General features: G+C 33.4%; 1 long non-coding RNA gene across 1 annotated transcript; it reads right to left on the bottom strand.

Annotated features, from left to right (window-relative positions):
- Window positions 1-16,094: 16,094 nt before the first annotated feature.
- On the bottom strand, window positions 16,095-17,428 carry LOC120200340. Its single transcript, XR_005523527.1, has 3 exons — window positions 17,233-17,428; window positions 16,975-17,101; window positions 16,095-16,781 (listed from the first exon to the last, which is right to left on the bottom strand). It is a non-coding gene; the product is annotated as an uncharacterized LOC120200340 (long non-coding RNA).
- Between the last annotated feature and the right edge of the window lie 1,911 nt (window positions 17,429-19,339).

Raw genomic sequence — 19,339 nt, 5'->3', positions numbered from 1 at the left:
TACTTGTTAGTGTTTGCAAATATATTTTAGGGTAAATTATGCATTTATTGCTTAAACTATTAATTTTGGTTCGTTTTAATACCTAAACTTCTAATTTTTTTAAGATCATATTTAAAATTTAGTTTTTATTTCATTTAGTTACCTATTGTTAAAAATTTTAGTTTTTGTTTCATTTTAGTACTCGTTTAAAATTTTACATTAAGTTTTAAACAAAATGAAAGTTTAGGTATTAAAATGATTAAAATTGAAAGTTTATGTGCTAAATGCGTTAAGTTTTTAATGGTGAGATGTTAAAATGAAATGAAAATGAAATGTTAGGTATAATTTTGAAAAAAAATAAAAGTTTGGGTATTAAATCTGATTAAAATTGATAGTTTAGATATTAAAGGTGTAGTTTGCTTGGATTGGCTGCCTCTATATCTGATGTTTTGTAATTAATTTGTGACCACTCTTTTTCAAATTTAAGGGAAGATTACTAAATGTTATCAGATTGCATAAATTGTTACGATTTGGACAACTTTGTGTAATTGAAAATGTGATAATTACATGTTATAAATTGGGTAAATATGCACAAAATGTTGCATTATAGTTGTAATAATTCATTTGGTCTAATAACATTGTGTAACATATTATTTAATTTGGTAACATTTTATATTATTTTAAGCTGCTTACCGTTAATAAAGATTTGTTGATGAAAAATTTGAAAATTAGCATTCATTACTAACCTATTCATCCGAAATAAAAAATAATTCGTAAAACTGGTACAAGGAGGATTAGATTTTTTTTTTGGAGGGAACATTTCGCAGTCAGCCAGCCCCTAACCGTAATTAGGGATGACAATGGATCGGGTTGAGTTTTTGCCTGCTCCGACCCCAGTCCAACACAGTAAGACTCTAATTTGACTGACTCTAATATTATTAAATCCGATCCGAAATACATTATTGAAAATAATAAAAAAAACAAATTGAATAAAATCACCAAAGAACAATATCCAACATGGTGAAGTATAAAGAAATGAATAAGATTTTTACAACAATTTTTTTAGAAAAAACTTGCTAAATAAAAAGTTAAGAGAAAATAAAATATCAAGCTAAATAACTAGTAAAGAAACATTTAAAATTAGATTTTCTATAAACAAACACATGTATATTTGAAAAATAATAGATCTAAAATCTCAAAAATAATAAAAGAAAAAAAAAACCTTCAAAATGAGATCATTTGAACGTGGGCATTTAGGAGATGAACATATGAAAGAAAAACTAAGATTCAAATTACGTGGCATTGAAACATTTGAGTGGAGAGTTAAAAAAAAATGAAAAAAAAATGAAAAAAAAAAATCTTAGAAGGAGAGGGAAAGAAGCGGCAAGTCTCTGAAGGAGGAGAGAAATGAAAAAAAAGTAACCCTAAACATTTATATATATAAGATGGTATTTTTATAAATAAGAACTATATATTATAACTAAAATATCTAGGTCGGATCGGAGGCTTTTGACCCCTATCTGACTCCTGACTTGAACCCAAAAATTTTACATAAGATACTCGATCATATTTGAATCCAATTTTTTTATATATAAAAAATTCGATCCTATCGAATCAGATTAGGTTAGAACCAGTCGATTTTGGATTAAATTACCATATCTAACCGTAATCCATTATACACAACAATATTTGATCAAATCTTAATGATGAAAACTTTTTAAATTTTAATGTATTTTTTTTATGAAAAATATGACTTCAAATTTAAGGGCTATAATTAAATTACACTATAAAATAAAAAAAATACACTTTTTTGAGGGAAAATCAAAGACTAAGATTAATCGTAAAAAAAATGAAAAAACACACTTTTTTATGATCACGTGTAACATATTATTAAAGCCTTTAATTTTTTATTCTAGAATTGTAAAAGAAAATTGGATCGTGCACTTTTACATTAAATGAGAGGCTTTATTATGGCAAAAATCCTCATATAATGCATTGGAAAAAAAATCGTGAGATATTGCTGTCGAAGAATTATTTGTTGAAATGGGGTTATTGCTACAGTAATCTTGCAGGTCGCTATGCAATCAGAACGACCAAGCAGGTCGCCATGCAAGCCATGCGACCACTTAGGTCACCATGCACACCCTGCGACCAAGCCCCGTGATCTCTGCTCCCCTTATGCATGCAGCAACCCCTGCTCCCCTCATGCATATAGCAGCCCTGCATGATTTGCAGGCTTTAATAATAACATTATTCACGAGTGAATAATGCATAAATTATTGCATCAGTAAGTTTAGGGTTTAGGGGGCGGTTTAAGGTTATATATGGGTTGACCATTGGGTATGGGAGTACGGTTAAGAAGAAAGAAAGGGAGAAGAAAGAAAGGGAGAAGAAAGAAAGGAAGAAGAAGAAGAGATTGAGTAAAAGTTTGTTAGTTTAAATTATTAGTTTGTTAGTTTAAGTTATAATATATTAGTATGTTAGTTTAAGTTATATGTTATATTATATGAAAAATTAGTTAATTAGTTTGTTAGTTTAGGGTTTATAAAAAATTATTTAATTAGTTTGTTAGTGTGTTAAAATTATATTAGTTTGTTTGTTGAAGTTGAATTATAAAAAAAGTTAATTAGTGCTTAATTAGTTTGTTAGTTTAACTAAGTTATATTATAATAAAAAATAGTTTATTAGTTTAATTAATAATTTGTTATTTTTTGTTGTTGTGTAAATTAGTATTATATTAGATTATATAAAATTAATTTGTTTAATTTATTGTTGTTTAAAAAAATATTTTGTTTACACCTACATGACATTATTCCACAACTTTTGCCCACATAAAGATTGATTTGAAGAAAGAAAAAAGAAGGGAAAAGAAAGGAAAGGAAGAAGGCATAAATACACGGGTAAATTGTTATTTTTTGTTGTTGTGTATGTATGTAAACAGTTAGTTAGTTAGTTTATATTTGATTATATAAAATTAATTTGTTTAAAAAAATATTTTGTTTAGACCTACAGGGCATTATTCCACAACTTTTGCCCACCTACATATTGATTTGAAGAAAGAAAAAAGAAAGGAAAGTAAGAATACATAAATACGCGGGTAATTTGTTATTTGTTGTTGTTGTGTATGTATGTGTAAATTAGTTAGTTAGTTAGTTTATATTAATTGTTTAAAAATTAGTTAATTAATTTTATTTGAGTAAGGAGTAAAAATTGAATCGGATATAATCTTAAAATTTATAAAAATTAATTAAGAAATTTGTTTTATATTTAAAAAAATAAAAAAACATTATCAGACTAATCATTATTAAAACATTATTATCAAATCTTATAATTTTATTATTAGTAATCATTACTAAATCATTAGTATCAAATTCAAATCATTAAATATTTATAATATATAATTATTAGTAATCATTACTAAATCATATCATTACTAATTCATTAAATATTAAATCATTATATTAATAATAATTATTAAATCATTGGTGTAAATTATTGGTGCAATTATTGTTTTATCGTTATTATAATAGTATATTATATTATTTATTTAATGATGTATAAAATTATCTTATCATATTTTTTTAATCTAAATTTACATCTTTTCATTTGTAGAGAAAATGAGCAACAATATTTTCATGATTGTCCATTATAATTGACAGATTATGAAAAATGAGGCCGAAATTATTTTTCAATCTGAAAAACCAATAAATAAGATGTTCAAAAGAGACATCACATTTGTAGAAATGAAACAGAAGATAGAAAGAAAAATTTGAGCTGCAATTAATGGTTTGATGTGCAAGTTTATGATGTGTCCCAATCTAGTCAGATATGCTGCAGTACAACTTGAAGAAGATTAAGATATTAGAACCATGATTGAATTACATGAGTCAATCAATATAGCAGTTATTTGTTGATTTGCATAACATTTATGATGTTCCTGGGTCATCAAGAAATGTGGCTCGAAATCCATCTGAAAAGTAGATTCACATATCCAATGGCTTCCCGATAAATTGAAAGGAAGATTTCAAACCTCAAGTGCAAGGAATCGCGTTTAGAGAGGCATACTGTTGAAAACATTTTGATATTTCGATATAACAAATTAAGTTAAATGAATTTTAAGATTTTCCAAACGATTTTCTAAGTATATTCGATAGAATTATTCAAATATCAAAACATTACTCCAAATCTTTCAAAGATCATTTTTAATCCTTACTCAAAGTGTAAAATTAAGTTTTAATCTTAAAACAATTTCAAAATAATTTTACAAAGTATTTCGAACCATTTTAAAGCCAAAAATTCCAGATTGCTCAGAGGGAATCGATTCCCCCCTGAATGGTTTGGCTCCGAGAATTCCAGTATGCTCGGAGGGAACCGATTCCCCCCCAGGGGGTACCGATTCCCCCTTGTATAACGGTCGAAATATTTGAATTTTACACTTAGGGAACCGATTCCCCATAGGGGGTACCGATTCCCCCCACGCTCTAAACTGTTTTATTAATTATTTTCACACTAAAACGACTATATGATATTCACTAATCATCCCTAACGTTCAGAAGTGATTCAAGATGTATTTAAACAAGTTCTGGAGCCCTTGATCAACAAGAAATTATAGAGAAACAAGAGAGAAAGCATCAAACACCAAGTTTGTGCAAATCAAGCCAATTTTCCTTTCAATATTCATTTTGCTTTCAAGAACACCATTTGTGCTCATTTGTAATTATCTTTGAGTGTTCTTTTCTTGTTCTAGAATTGTGCAAACATCTTACCTTGTGAGGTTTTCCTTGTAAGTTTGCAAATTTGTAATCTTCTCTTTGGGAAAGAGTGTTCTCAAGAATTGGGGTATATTCTTGAGGGTGTTATAAGGTTATCTCTTTGGCCTCAAAAGAAAGAACAAATTAGTGAATTTGTTGGAAAATCCTTAGTGTGGATAGCTAAGGTAGTGGACGTAGACTTTGATTGAGAAAGTCGAACCACTCTAAATCACTGTGCAATTACTTTCAATTTTCTGCAAAAGCTTCCACCAAATTTTTAATTGCCAATTCACCCCCCTCTTGGCCAATTCTTTCAATCGATTAACTCAACAATTGGCATCAGAGCCTAACTCATTTGAAGGTTTAATCGCCTCTTGAGTCGATTCGGGAAGAGTTATATCGATAATCAAAGTCATCAATGGCCTCCGCTTCAAACTTCGACTCCGGTCTCGACTCGATGCCCGTCAACAAGCCTCCTTTCTTCAATGGAGCTAACTATGCCTATTGGAAGAATAGAATGATGTACTTCATTCAAGCAAGTGACATGGGAGCATGGAATGCTGTAGAAGAAGGATACATCAAGCCTCTCACTCATCCAAGGTTGTGGAGTGAAGGAGAGACAAGAATGTTCCAGCTCAACTCCAAAGCCATCCATATCATTTTTTGTGCTCTTGGACCAGATGAATACGGAAGAGTTTCATCGTGTACAACCGCCAAAGAAATATGGGACAAACTTCAAGTCACTCATGAAGGTACCGATGAGGTAAAGAAATCTAAAATTAGTATTCTAACACATAGCTATGAAAATTTCAGGATGAAACCAAATGAAGGTATCAAAGCTATGACGGATAGATTTTCAACGATTGTCAATGGTCTCAAATCATATGGAGAGATCATTTCAAATGAAAAGCTTGTGAGGAAGTTAGTCTACTCCCTCCCAAAATCATGGCAATCAAAGAAGACGGCAATTATCGAGTCTAAGGACTTAACGTCCTTAACTCTTGAAGAGCTAATTGGGTCACTCATCACTCGTGAAATGATGCTCGAAGATGAGGTGGTCCTCGACAAGATTGACGAGACACCAAAGGAGAAGGAGAAGAAGAAAAACATTGGAGTTGCTCTCAAATCCACAAAAGATGAGAGTGATTCGAATAACGATGACGATGACGAGGAAATGGCATTGTTTGCCAAACGGTTCAGAAAAATGATGAGACTTTATCGAGGAAGAAAATTCAAACGAAATGAAGGCCTCAAAAATGAACCGAAAGAGAAGGACCCAATCATTTGCTACGAATGCAAAAAGCCAGGGCATGTCAAATATGATTGCCCACAATTGAAGAAAAAGGGTCAATCAAAGAATAAACACAAGGCTCATGTGGCTACATGAAGCGATGAAGAAAGTTCCGATGAAGAGGAACAAGAAGTAGCTAACTTGTGCTTGATGGCATTCGGGGAAGATTCTAAGGTAACCTCTAACTCATCCGATTTTGATGATTTATCCTATGATGAGTTATTACAGGAATATAATGGGTTGGCTTTGGATTATGAGAAATTATTTTTAAAATATAAAAATGATGTTTCAAAATTGAAAAATGAAAACAAACTCATATCCAAAACCAACAACGATCTTGAAAGTAAAATCAAAGATTTGCAAATCAAACTAGAAGAGTTTGAAAAGAAAAATTTAGATTTGCAAAATTTACTTTCAAAGATCAATGATGATCATCAAAAGAAAATTGATGATCTTAAAACGTCTTTTGATAAAGTTGGAACAAAACATTTTGAAAAATGTGGAAATTCAAAATCCAACTTTGTTAGAAAAAGTTTTAGAAACTACAATCATAGAGGTCCCCAAAGAACCTCTAATGGAAAAATCATTAGAAGTATGTGGGTTCCTAAAGAACTCATTACTACTAAAGATAAAAATATCCTACACAAATGGATACCTAAGGGGACTAGGATTTTGGAAACTAATGAATATGGACCCAAAAGAATTTGGGTACCAAAAATCAAAAATTAATCTATGTTTGTAGGGAAAGGAGCATTGCTACAAGGCACGGGAAACAAATTCAAATTCATGGTACCTTGATAGTGGATGCTCAAGACACATGACCAGAGACAAAAGCCGGTTCATTGAGCTTAATGCCAAAAATGGAGGAGAAGTGACTTTTGGATACAATTCAAAGGGTCACATTGAAGGTATTGGTACAATAGGTAATACCTCTTCCATACAAATTAAAAATGTTTTATATGTGAATGGATTAAAGCATAATCTATTGAGTATTAGTCAATTATGCGATAAAGGATTCAATGTCATATTTGAAATTAATGGTTGTAAAGTCATTGACATTGCATCTAATCGGATTATGCTTGTTGGTCATAGAATAGGAAAACATATACATGGTGCATTTAGATTCTTTTGATATGACTAATTTATGCCTAGTTGCTAAGGATGAACATGATAGTTGGTTATGGCATAGGAGACTAGGACATGCTAGTATGAGTGTTTTGCAACGGTTAATTCAAGGAGACCTAGTAAGAGGGTTGCCTAAGCTTAAATTTGATAATGATAAAATATGTGATGCTTGTGCTAAAGGAAAACAAAAGCGAGTTTCTTTTAAATCCATTAATGATGCATCAACTAGTAGAGTTTTACAATTGATCTATTTAGATCTTTTTTTGGGCCAACTAGAACTACTAGCTTGGGTGGAAAACAATATGCATTTGTCTTGGTAGATGACTATTCTAGATATACTTGGGTTCTATTTTTAAATACTAAAGATGAAGCATTAGAACACTTCATCACATTTTCAAAAGTAATCCAAAATGAAAAAGGTTACTCTATAACTGGTGTTAGAAGTGATCATGAAACTGAATTTGAAAATCTTGGATTTACTGAATTTTGTAACTCTAACGGTATTAGCCATAATTTTTCAGCACCTAGAACCCCTCAACAAAATGGAGTTGTTGAGAGGAAAAATCGAACTTTAGAAGAAATGGCTATAACCATGCTTTGTGAAAATAATTTGCCAAAATATTTTTGGGCGGAAGCCACAAATACCGCTTGTTATGTTGTAAATCGAGTAATGATTAGGCCAATTTTAAAGAAAACTCCATATGAAATTTTCAAAAATAAAAAGCCTAACATTAGTTATTTTCATCCTTTTGGATGTAAATGTTTTGTTTTAAACAACGGTAAAGAAAACCTTGGCAAATTTGATGCTAAAAGTGATGAAGGAATTTTTCTGGGTTATTCCTTAAATTCTAAAGCCTATCGTGTATTTAATAAAAGAACTTTAGTTGTAGAAGAGTCTATACATGTTGTTTTCGATGATAATCCCCTTCCGAGGAAGGATTCTTGTGTGAATGATGATGTAGGTGTTATAAATACAAATGACGTTAGACATGACGTTGGAGAACCATCATCAAAGGAAGAAACAAAAAATGAGGAAACTCATGATCCTCTTGAGAATCCAACCATTGAAGAAAGGGAAGTATCTTATCCAAAGAGAGTACAACTATGTCAAGGATGGTGAAATTATAGGTGATCCATCAAAAGGGGTAACAACTCGATCTTCTCTTAGAAATATTTGTAATTATGTTACATTTATCTCATGCATAGAGCCTAAGAATATTAAAGAAGCATTAAATGATGAACATTGGATTATGGCTATGCAAGAAGAGTTAAATCAATTTGAGAGAAGTAAAGTATGGACATTAGTTGAAAGGCCTAGTAATAAATCTACTGTAGGTACTAGATGGGTATTTAGGAATAAGCTTGATGAGTGGTAATATAGTGAGAAACAAGGCTAGACTTGTTGCTCAAGGGTATACTCAAGAAGAGGGCATAGACTATGATGAAACATACGCTCCCGTAGCTAGGATGGAAGCAATTAGAATGTTATTAGCATTTGCATGTTTCAATGAATTTAAACTATATCAAATGGATGTTAAAAGTGCATTTTTAAATGGTTTTATAAAAGAAGAAGTGTATGTGGAACAACCTCTAGGTTTTGAAGATTCAAATTTTTCGGATCATGTTTTAAAATTGACAAAAGCACTTTATGGTTTAAAGCAAGCTCCTAGAGCTTGGTATGAAAGATTGTCAAATTTTTTAATTGAAAAAGGTTTTTCAAAAGGGAAGGTTGACACTACATTGTTTTTGAAGCATAAAGGTAAAGATTTATTAGTAGTTCAAATTTATGTTGATGATATAATATTTGGTTCTACTAATGATGTTCTTTGCCAATAATTTTCTAAGCTAATGCAAAGTGAGTTTGAGATGAGCATGATAGGGGAGCTCTCATTTTTCTTGGGACTCCAAATCAAACAAAGAAAAGATGGCATCTTCATCAATCAAGCTAAGTACGTCAAAGATATGCTCAAGAAATTTGGACTGGAAAATGGGAAACCTCATGACACTCCAATGAGCTCTTCAACAAAGCTTGACTTAGATGAAGGAGGTAAATGTGTAGATGTTAAATTATATAGGTCAATGATTGGATCTCTACTTTATCTAACTGCAAGTAGACCGGACATTATGTTTAGTGTTTGCTTATGTGCTAGATTTCAATCATGCCCTAAGGAATCACATTTACTAGATGTTAAGAGAATCTTTAGATACCTTAAGGACACTCCTAGTTTAGGACTTTGGTATCCTAGAGACTCTAGCTTTAGCTTGTATGCTTTTTCTGATGAGGATTATGGAGGATGTAAATTAGATAGGAAAAGCACCTCCGGTACTTGCCAATTCCTTGGAAATATGTTAATTTCTTGGTTTTCAAAGAAACAAAATTGTGTTGCATTATCTACCACTGAAGCTGAATACATTTCAGCTGGTAGTTGCTGTGCACAAGTTTTATGGATGAAACAACAACTTTTTGATTATGGAATTGAAGTAGGTACCATTCCTATCAAGTGTGAAAATACTAGTGCTATTTGTCTCACTAAAAATCCCATCCAACACTCTAGAACTAAGCACATTGAAATAAGACATCACTTCATTAGAGACCATGTCACTAAGGAAGATGTAGTTCTAGAATTTGTTGATACTTTGCACCAATTAGCGGATATCTTTACAAAACCTTTAGACAAAGAATGATTTTGGACACTTAGGAGAGAATTAGGTTTGACCAATCTATCTTCACTGAGTGTTTAAAATAATTTTAGCACTTTTAATAATAAATGAAAAATACTTATAATAGCAATTTTTGATTGCATTCATTGCTATTAGTTAGGGGGAGTTTATGATTCGTGATGAAAAATTAATTTTATGTTCAAATATCGTTTAAAGATTAATTTAATTATTTGAACATGATTAATTTTCAATATATGAGTTGCCAATACCACTAGAGGAAATTAATTTAGCATTTTGAGTATTTAAAATCGGATTTTAGCATTTTGGTGCAGAGGGAATCGATCCCCCCATGAGGGAACCGATTCCCCCTTTGAAGGGGAACCGATTCCCCCCACAGGGGAATCGATACCCCTCTGGGGTTCTGGTTTTAACACGGGCAGAACCCAATATTTGCTCAAACCTCTCTTATTTTTCTCTCTTCCGCCGTTCCCTCTCAACTCTCTCCCTATCTCCATTCTTGCCTCAAATCATCGATTTTAATCGGAATTCACTTCAAATATCATCTCCTAAACTTGCAATCATCATTAAAATCATGCAAACAACATCAAAATCCACTCAATCTCATCCTTCAAGGTAAAATTTTCTAAACTCCCTATTTTATTGATTTTGAACATAGGACTTGTTTTAATTAGTTCTAGGATGAACTTTAGATCGGGCATTGGTTATTTAGTGATTAGAAACTAGATATTACAACCAATTTCATCAAAAACACAAGAATTTTCCAAATTTTTAAAATTTTTGAAATTAAAAATAATGTTAATTTTCAAATTATTGTGTTTTGATTAAATTATGTTGTTGTTATGAAAACTATACATATATTGTTCCTCAAAACCATATTTTTCAAAAGTTTTTCAAAAACTTTGCCCATTAGGATTGATTTAGAGAACCTTGAAATATTGAGAACTCAATTGAGTTTTGGGATTGATTGAATTGGATACATGTGTTTTCTAAATTGCAGGTTATCAATTCCATTTCGATTTCCTAAACCATGTCCAATCCTAAACGTGCTAGGTCTTCATCTAGTCGTTCACACCGTCAACCAAATCCACCTCCAAATCCTCCACCTATTCCAATTTATAATCCTAATCCTATTGATCCTAATTTGACTATTCAAAATTCGTGTTTCAATCATCCTGGTCCTAGAAATCATCATTTTTTGTATTATCAATATTTCGACTCTTACAAAATCTGGGAAGAACGTATTCCTTCTCGTCAAGCTATGTTACCTATCAATTTTAAATATCTTCCTCTTTTACAAGAGTGGAAATTTGATAAACTCTTTGACCTTGAACCCATCGTTTACCATCAACTTGTTCGTATTTTCTATTCTAATGCCGTTTGTGTTAAAAACCAAACTGAAACTGAAACCATAGGAATTCGTTCCTACCTTCTAGGACAATTCTTATATATTGACTCGGCTTACATAGCCAATACATTCGGATTAGATAATGATGGGATTTCAAATGAAAAACAGGTTTTAGTATCTCGTTATAAAAGAAGGGATAGTGCAAGTGTCCTAGACCTTCATTAACGTTTTCTTCATCTAATGATTTCTTGGTGGTTTCGACCATCCGGAGGTCGTTATTCTACTCTTAGAGCCTTAGATCTTTGGTGGTTACATTGTTTCGAAAACAATATTAAAATCAACCTACCTCAGATTATTTTTGTTGAATTGTTGAAACCGTAAATCTTGTTCCTAACAAAAAACTCTGTTCATCTCTTGTTTACGGTTGCATTTTGAGTAATCTGTTTTCCAAAGCTGGGCTTAGAGTCGGTCTAGATGCCGTTTTTCCCCTTAAGAAACAAATTAACCTTCTTTCCTTAACGAGAGCGGGATGGATTAAGGATAAGGAAACCGGTGAATGGGTTCGATCTTCTGCAAATACTCCGGGAGCTAGTTCTTCACAAGCTCCACCCGAAGCTGACGAAGATCTCGAGCTTGAGCAATTAATGCGAGACATCGATGAAGCCGAAGATGAACCTGAGCAGCCCGAGGAGCAGCCCGAAGAGCAAGCACAACAAACACATCCAATGCCTCCATATTTCCAATCCTTTATAGAGACATTCGATTTTCGATACGCTACTATGGATTCGCACTTTACTTCTATAGAGTCCCATTTATCCACAATGGGAGCTCAACAATTAGAAATTCTTCGGGAAATGCGTGCAAATAATGAAGCAACCAACGCACGTATTAATGACCTCACTAACGAAACGACCGCTATGCGAGCTCGTTTTCCTTCTCCTGATCCGGATATGTGATTCAATGTTTTGCTTTGAACTCCAAACTTGTTTTAACATTTTGAATATTTTGGAATGTTTGAATTTATGGATTGATTGACTTTGAATTTGTTTGGATTTATGAATGGTGAGAAATTATCTATTTGGTGTGATTACATTTATTCATTATTGCATCATTTACTTCATGATTAGATATATGACCAATTTTGCCATTTCACATTAATTATGAATATTGATTACGAAACTAATGGCTAACGTTTCTCTTGCTTGTGATCTTAGCAGCTTATATTATATATAATCAATTGGCTAAATGATTTCAAAACCTTGTTTAAATTCTTTAAAATATCTTTTTGATTTAACAAAAAGGGGGAGAAGTGTTAAAGTAAGGGGGAGAGTAATTTCAAAACTTGATTTCAAAATCTTAAAATTACTAAAATGTTTTGTTATATCAAAAAGGGGGAGATTGTTGAAAATATTTTGATATTTCGATATAACAAATTAAGTTAAATGAATTTTAAGATTTTCCAAACGATTTTCTAAGTATATTCGATAGAATTATTCGAATATCAAAACATTACTCTAAATCTTTCAAAGATCATTTTTAATCCTTACTCAAAGTGTAAAATTAAGTTTTAATCTTAAAACAATTTCAAATAATTTTACAAAGTATTTCGAACATTTTAAAGCCAAAAATTCCAGATTGCTCAGAGGGAACCGATTCCCCCCCAAGGGGGTACCGATTCCCCCCTAAATGGTTTGGCTCCGAGAATTTTAGTATGCTCGGAGGGAACCGATTCCCCCTTGTATAACGGTCGAAATATTTGAATTTTACACTTAGGGAACCGATTCCCCATAGGGGGTACCGATTCCCCCTACGCTCCAAGCTGTTTTATTAATTATTTTCACACTAAAACGGCTATATGATCTTCACTAATCATCCCCAACGTTCAGAAGTGATTCAAGGTGTATTTAAACAAGTTCTGAAGCCCTTGATCAACAAGAAATTATAGAGAAACAAGAGAGAAAGCATCAAACACCAAGTTTGTGCAAATCAAGCCAATTTTCCTTTCAATATTCATTTTGCTTTCAAGAACACCATTTGTGCTCATTTGTAATTATCTTTGAGTGTTCTTTTCTTGTTCTAGAATTGTGCAAACATCTTATCTTGTGAGGTTTTCCTTGTAAGTTTGCAAATTTGTAATCTTCTCTTTGGGAAAGAGTGTTCTCAAGAATTGGGGTATATTCTTGAGGGTGTTGTAAGGTTATCTCTTTGGCCTCAAAAGAAAGAACAAATTAGTGAATTTGTTTGGAAAATCCTTAGTGTGGATAGCTAAGGTAGTGGACGTAGACTTTGATTGAGAAAGTCGAACCACTCTAAATCGCTGTGCAATTACTTTTAATTTTCTGCAAAAGCTTCCACCAAATTTTTAATTGCCAATTCACCTCCCTCTTGGCAAATTCCGTCAATCAATTAACTCAACACATACCCTGAAGAACAGAGAGGTCTAATCCACCGAAGAAGCATTACTTTGAAGTGAGGACCATCATACGTAGGAGAAAAAGCAAAGATTCTCGTGTATGAAGAAGTGAATCCATCTTAAGCCTTCACTGAAGAGTAGTGAATCCATCTTAAGCCTTCACTGAAGAGTAGTGAAGCAAATACATCCTAAACCTTCACCGAAGAGTAGTGAAGCAAATACATCTTATGCCTTCACCGAAGAGTAGTGAAGAAAATCCATCAGTAAGTCTTTCGAGTATGATGATGAAGTCTTTCGGGCCATCAGTAAGTCTTTCGAGAATGATGATTGAATAATTTTAGTAATTTGTAAGTCTTCACGGAAGAGTAGTGAAGCAAATCCATCAGTAAGTGTCATCAGTAAGTCTTTAAATCCTTCGGGTAATTTGTAAACCTTCACGGAAGAGTAGTGAAGCAAATCCATCAGTAAGTGCCATCAGTAATTCTTTCGAGCATGATGATGAAATCATTCAGGACATCAGTAAGTATTTCGAGCATAATGATTAAAACCTTCGGGTAATTCATAAGTCTTCACGGAAGAATAGTGAAGCAAATCCATCAGTAAATCTTTCAAGCATGATGATTAAACCTTCGGGTCATTTGTAAGTCTTTTGAGCAAGATGATAAGTCCTTCGGGCCATCCATAAGACATTCGGGTAGGATATTTTCACACCATAAATTAGTAAGTCTTGTAGGCCATCAGTAAGTCTTTCGAGCATGATTATGAAATCCTTCAGGTCGTTTGTAAGTCTTTCGAGTAAGATAATAAGTCATCTGGGCCATTTTAAGCCTTCTCGGAAGAGTGTTGGAGCAAACCATCAGATCATCAGATGTGGGAGGAAAGTGAAGGTTCTCGAGTACAAAGAATTGGATCAATTGATTAAAAGGAAATACGCACGATGAGTCATTAACCAATTCAAATTCCTAGGAAGAGAGAGGTTTAGAGGGCAGTTGAGTCCAGGACGATTCTTATATCTAGTTGTTGTAAGACAAGCTACCGTAAGAGAAATGGATTATCAAAGATTCTCTTAAATTCTAAATTTTTCGAGTATTATATTTTTCAAATCTTCAAGCATACACTAATTAGTGGTAATGTTTGATTTTCAGGTCTGACCTTCAAAGTTGAGCCTTCATGGAAGAATAGTGAAGCAGAATCACACCAGAAGATTGTTCAAGTTCTACTCCCTGAAGCAAGAGGGAGCGAACTCGTTGGCAGAAGATGTTCGAGTTCTATACTCCCTGAAGCAAGAGGAAGCGAACCCGTTGACAGATGATTGTTCGAATTCTACTCCCTGAAGCAAGAGGGAGGGAACCCGTTAGCAGAAGATTGTTCGAGTTCTACTCCCTGAAGCAAGAGGGAGCAAACCCATTGGCAGAATATTGTTCGAGTTGTACTCCCTGAAGCAAGAGGGAGTGAACTCGTAGGCAGAAGATTGTTCGAGTTCTACTCCCTGAAGCAAGAGGGAGCGAACTCGTAGACATAAGATTGTTCGAGTTCTACTCCCTGAAGCAAGAGAAAGCGAACCCGTAGGCAGAAGATTGTTGGAGTGAACCCGTTAGCAGAAGTTGTTCGAGTTCTACTCTGAAGCAAGAGGAGCAACCCAAGAATTTTCGAGTTGTACTCCCTGAAGCAAGGGAGTGAACTCGTAGGCAAAGATTGTTCGAGTTCTACTCCCTGAAGCAAGAGGGCGAACTCGTAGACATAAGATTGTTCGAGTTACTCCCTGCAAGAGAAAGCGAACCCGTAGGCAGAAGATTGTTCGAGTTCTACTCCCTGAAGCAAGAGGGAGCGAACTCGTAGGCAGAAGATTGTTCGAGTTCTACTCCCTGAAGCAAGAGGAAGCGAACCCGTAGGTAGCATTTGTTCGAATTATACTCCCTGAAGCGATAGGGAGCAAACCCATTTTCAGAAGATTGTTCAAATTCCATACTCCCTGAAGCAAAAGGAAGCGAACCCATTCGTAAAAGAATGTTCGAGTTTTATACTCACTGAAGCAAGAGGGAGCGAACTCGTTGACAGAAGATTGTTCGAATTCCATACTCCTTAAAACAAGAGGGAACGAACCCGTTAGCAGAAGATGTTCGAGTTTCATACTCTCTGAAGCAAGAGGGAGCGAACATGTTGGCAGAAGATTGTTCGAGTTCTATACTCCCTAAAGCAAGAGGGAGCGAACATGTTGGCAGAAGATTGTTCGAGTTCTATACTCCCTAAAGCAAGAGGGAGCGAACCTACTGGTCGAAGATTGTTCAAAGAAGAGAGCATATCCCTCATCAAGTTTTAAAGCACGAAGATGAAATTGGACAAAAATTAGTTGTCTTTTTCGTCTTTTCCCTATTCTTGTTAACACAAGAATACGCAAAGAGGTACAACTGTAAACACCCGTTTTTGATCAGGATTAAAAAATATTATAACTATTAATTATATATTATTATTAATAATTATATTTTACATTTGCAAGACAAAGCCTAATATAACATCACCCGAAGCCCAACAAGATGAGCCCAAATACATTAACCCAGTGACCCAACCCAGTGAATTTAGGATTTTCTAAAATCCTAATATTAAAGCAAGTTGCTACCATCTTCAACAGTTGCCATACACCAACTCAAGCCAAGTCACTGCTGAGCCATTCTCGCCACCAAATCTGTACCCAATAGCAAAACAGAAACAAATCATCCACTAAAGTCAAAGATAAATCCCCAACCTAATTTCACCTAAACCAATCATTATACTACCAAATAACAAAGAAAAATCAACAAGATGATAAGTAGGATTCGGTAGAAAAATATAGAAAAGGGGAAGGTTCGGAAGGGTATTTTCAACGGGGGATTGTTAAAACGAGAGGAAATAATTGTATGGAAAGGGGGGAATCAACAACAAACGACGAGAGGAAAAAAAAAGAAAGAACAAGCAAGGGACGAAAAGGAAACTTTGTTCTTGTAATTAGGGTATTCTGAAACCCACATAAACAATGTATTAGGGGTCATTCCCTATATTTTTCGCAATATTAATTGATTAAGGTAATTTTCTTACTCATTTTCTTTTTAGCGTGGTGTGTATGCTTGTATTATGTCGAAACTAAAAAAACAAGTAAAGAGAAGGTCAAGCCTGAGGAGGTGCGCGCGCCGTTGGAGCCTCGTGATCTCCGTTTTGTACCTATCAGTGTTGAAAAAAAAACGTTAGCAAACCAGAACCCTAACCGATCAGCCATCGACAACCAGAGAGTCTATAAGTCAGTAGCAACCAAAAAATATTGAAATGAAAAACATTGAAAAACCCAAATATCCCGCTGTTTTATGAACCATTTTTCATCTAACAGAAACATCACCTAAAAGAAGAACAAGCTTACCTTTACCATCCAGAGAAACTCGTCACCGATGCTAGAAGAAAAAATTTCGTTCGGTCGAAGGGATGAGCAGGCTTAGGAGAGGAAATAGAGGAGTCGGGGTCTTCTAGGTCATAATTTGGAGGTTTCACTGACCATGTGTAGTAGTTTGGATGACCGGTGATAATAGTTTGGGTTATCACCAAGAGAAAGAAAGAGGAAGACCATGAGTTTCGAAACTTTCGGTTTGAGAAGGGGAAGGAAGGTTTGAGAGAGACTTACCTTCACCATGCGTGTTAGCGCGGTAGCCTGCCAAGCCTCGACGAGCAGTGGGATCTTGATGTACAGCCGTCGTTCGTGAAAGGAGAGAGTGAAGGGAATGGAGAGGAGTATTGGTGGCCGATGTGGGTAGCCTTTGAGGCTCTCGGTCGTGGGAAGAAGAAGAAATGAATAGAAAAGGGAGATGAGATGAGACGGCTGTGTGTGTAAGTTTAGTCTAGGTTAGTGAAAAATAGGATTTTATATTAACTTATTAGGGTTAATTACTTTAAGGTCACTGAAAGATTTCAGCATATGTATACTTTAGTCACTAATTTCATAATTTTCGTGTTATTTCAGCTTTTTGGTCCTAATTGTGTAAATATTTTTATATGTTTGTTCTTAGACCATCGGGTAATATTAGGTTCTAATCCCATTACATCATCCTCACATCGTATGTATCCATACATGCATTATCATATGCCATGGGCTTTGTATTGCGTGCAGTATATCATTTGTATGCATGTCAATTGGGTTTTGTATCTTATATATTATGTACATGCAGCGGATGTTTCTTATAACTTAGGCATATATATATATATAGTGAACTGTCATTTCGTAAATGATGTGCGTATATATATCTATATCTATATATATATATATATATATATATATATATATATGTTTTTATAAGGAATCATTAAATGCCCTAGTATATAAAGGCCTTGTTTTGGTGAGTATGTTTTTTGATTTTAAATTTAGTTGTATGACATCATCTTTGTAAAATATATGTTATCTTCATGTGTATAACTCGACCTAATTACATAATTGGATTAAGGGTAATACCATTTTAATTTAAAATTGTTTGGATGGTTTGTCTTAACTCACTAGAGAGTCGTTTTTGACGATTTTAAATTAAAAATGTATCACATTATTGACACTTAAAAAATGGTTCGTCACCTTAAAATTTGGAAATGAAATAAAAAGAAATATTCAGTTATTTAATTTTTTCGAGAAAAAGTCCTTATAACTTATTTAAGATCTGGTCTCGATATTTTTAAATAATTGAATATTCTTCATCTTTCTAATAAGGCTTGGTAATTTTAATTTAATCTATTTTGGTGCATGTGAATATTATAATGGAATTCTAATATTTCTTTATTTCGATTGAAGCAAGAGTTAATTACCTCAGGTTATGAGGGATTTATTTCTTCTCAATATGAAATAAATTAATATTATTAAATTTCATGGTAACGTTCATATTTTGGTTGTTTTATGGGATCAAAAATAAATTAAATTTGATTTCGTAAATTTCATTGTAAATACATTAATTAATCGACTTGGTACCGATTTAGGGCGTTGTGGGGGGTGTTAATCTTTCCCCACGCGTAACCGACTCCCGAACTTGGATTTTGGCAACGCATACCATAATTTTCCGTTTTATTTAAAATAGCAAAACATTTTGGGGCACCCAATCACATCATAATCAAATATTGGTGGCGACTCCTCGAACCATACGTTTTTTATTTTTAAAAAGAATCCCAAATTTTTCAAAACCAGAGGTTTTCTAAAATCACATTGTTTTTAATTAAAATTTAATCGTAAAAGAGTAATTAAAAATGGTGTGGCTTTCAAAATCCCACTTTAAGAAAAAAATCGTTTCGACAGTTCTCTCTAGTACTTTAGTACAAATAACTACTTATTGAAAAAGAAACGATTTCAACACCAATAACATACTTTTAATTTGAGTGCAAATCCTCCACCAACTACTCGCATACATCTTTTCATTTAACCCAACTGAACAACTATTCACTCCACTTATCAAACTACACTCTTATCCATACACAATATGATTCCCCTGTTTCAAGTTCATAAGCTCTGGCTTTATCTATCTGATAAACTTATCATCGAGATGCTTATTACCAAACTCTTCGTAACTAATAACCATATCACTGAATCTTCTATCATTATCATGATAACATCTGTTTACTATACTTCAACTCATCCACATAGTAACTGATCTACTTCATCTAACTTCTCCACCTTCAGACAGTGGAGGCCCTTTAACGTTATTTTAACATCTTTCACTTTCTGAAAACAATCTTTAATTATCTAAATCATTTCTTGAGGT

Source organism: Hibiscus syriacus, unplaced genomic scaffold, assembly GCF_006381635.1.
Source record: "Hibiscus syriacus cultivar Baekdansim isolate YM2019G1 unplaced genomic scaffold, ASM638163v2 tig00005939_pilon, whole genome shotgun sequence".
Lineage (NCBI taxonomy): Eukaryota > Viridiplantae > Streptophyta > Magnoliopsida > Malvales > Malvaceae > Hibiscus > Hibiscus syriacus.
Note: the sequence above shows the minus strand (reverse complement) of the source record. Positions and strands in the feature narration are given on the sequence as shown.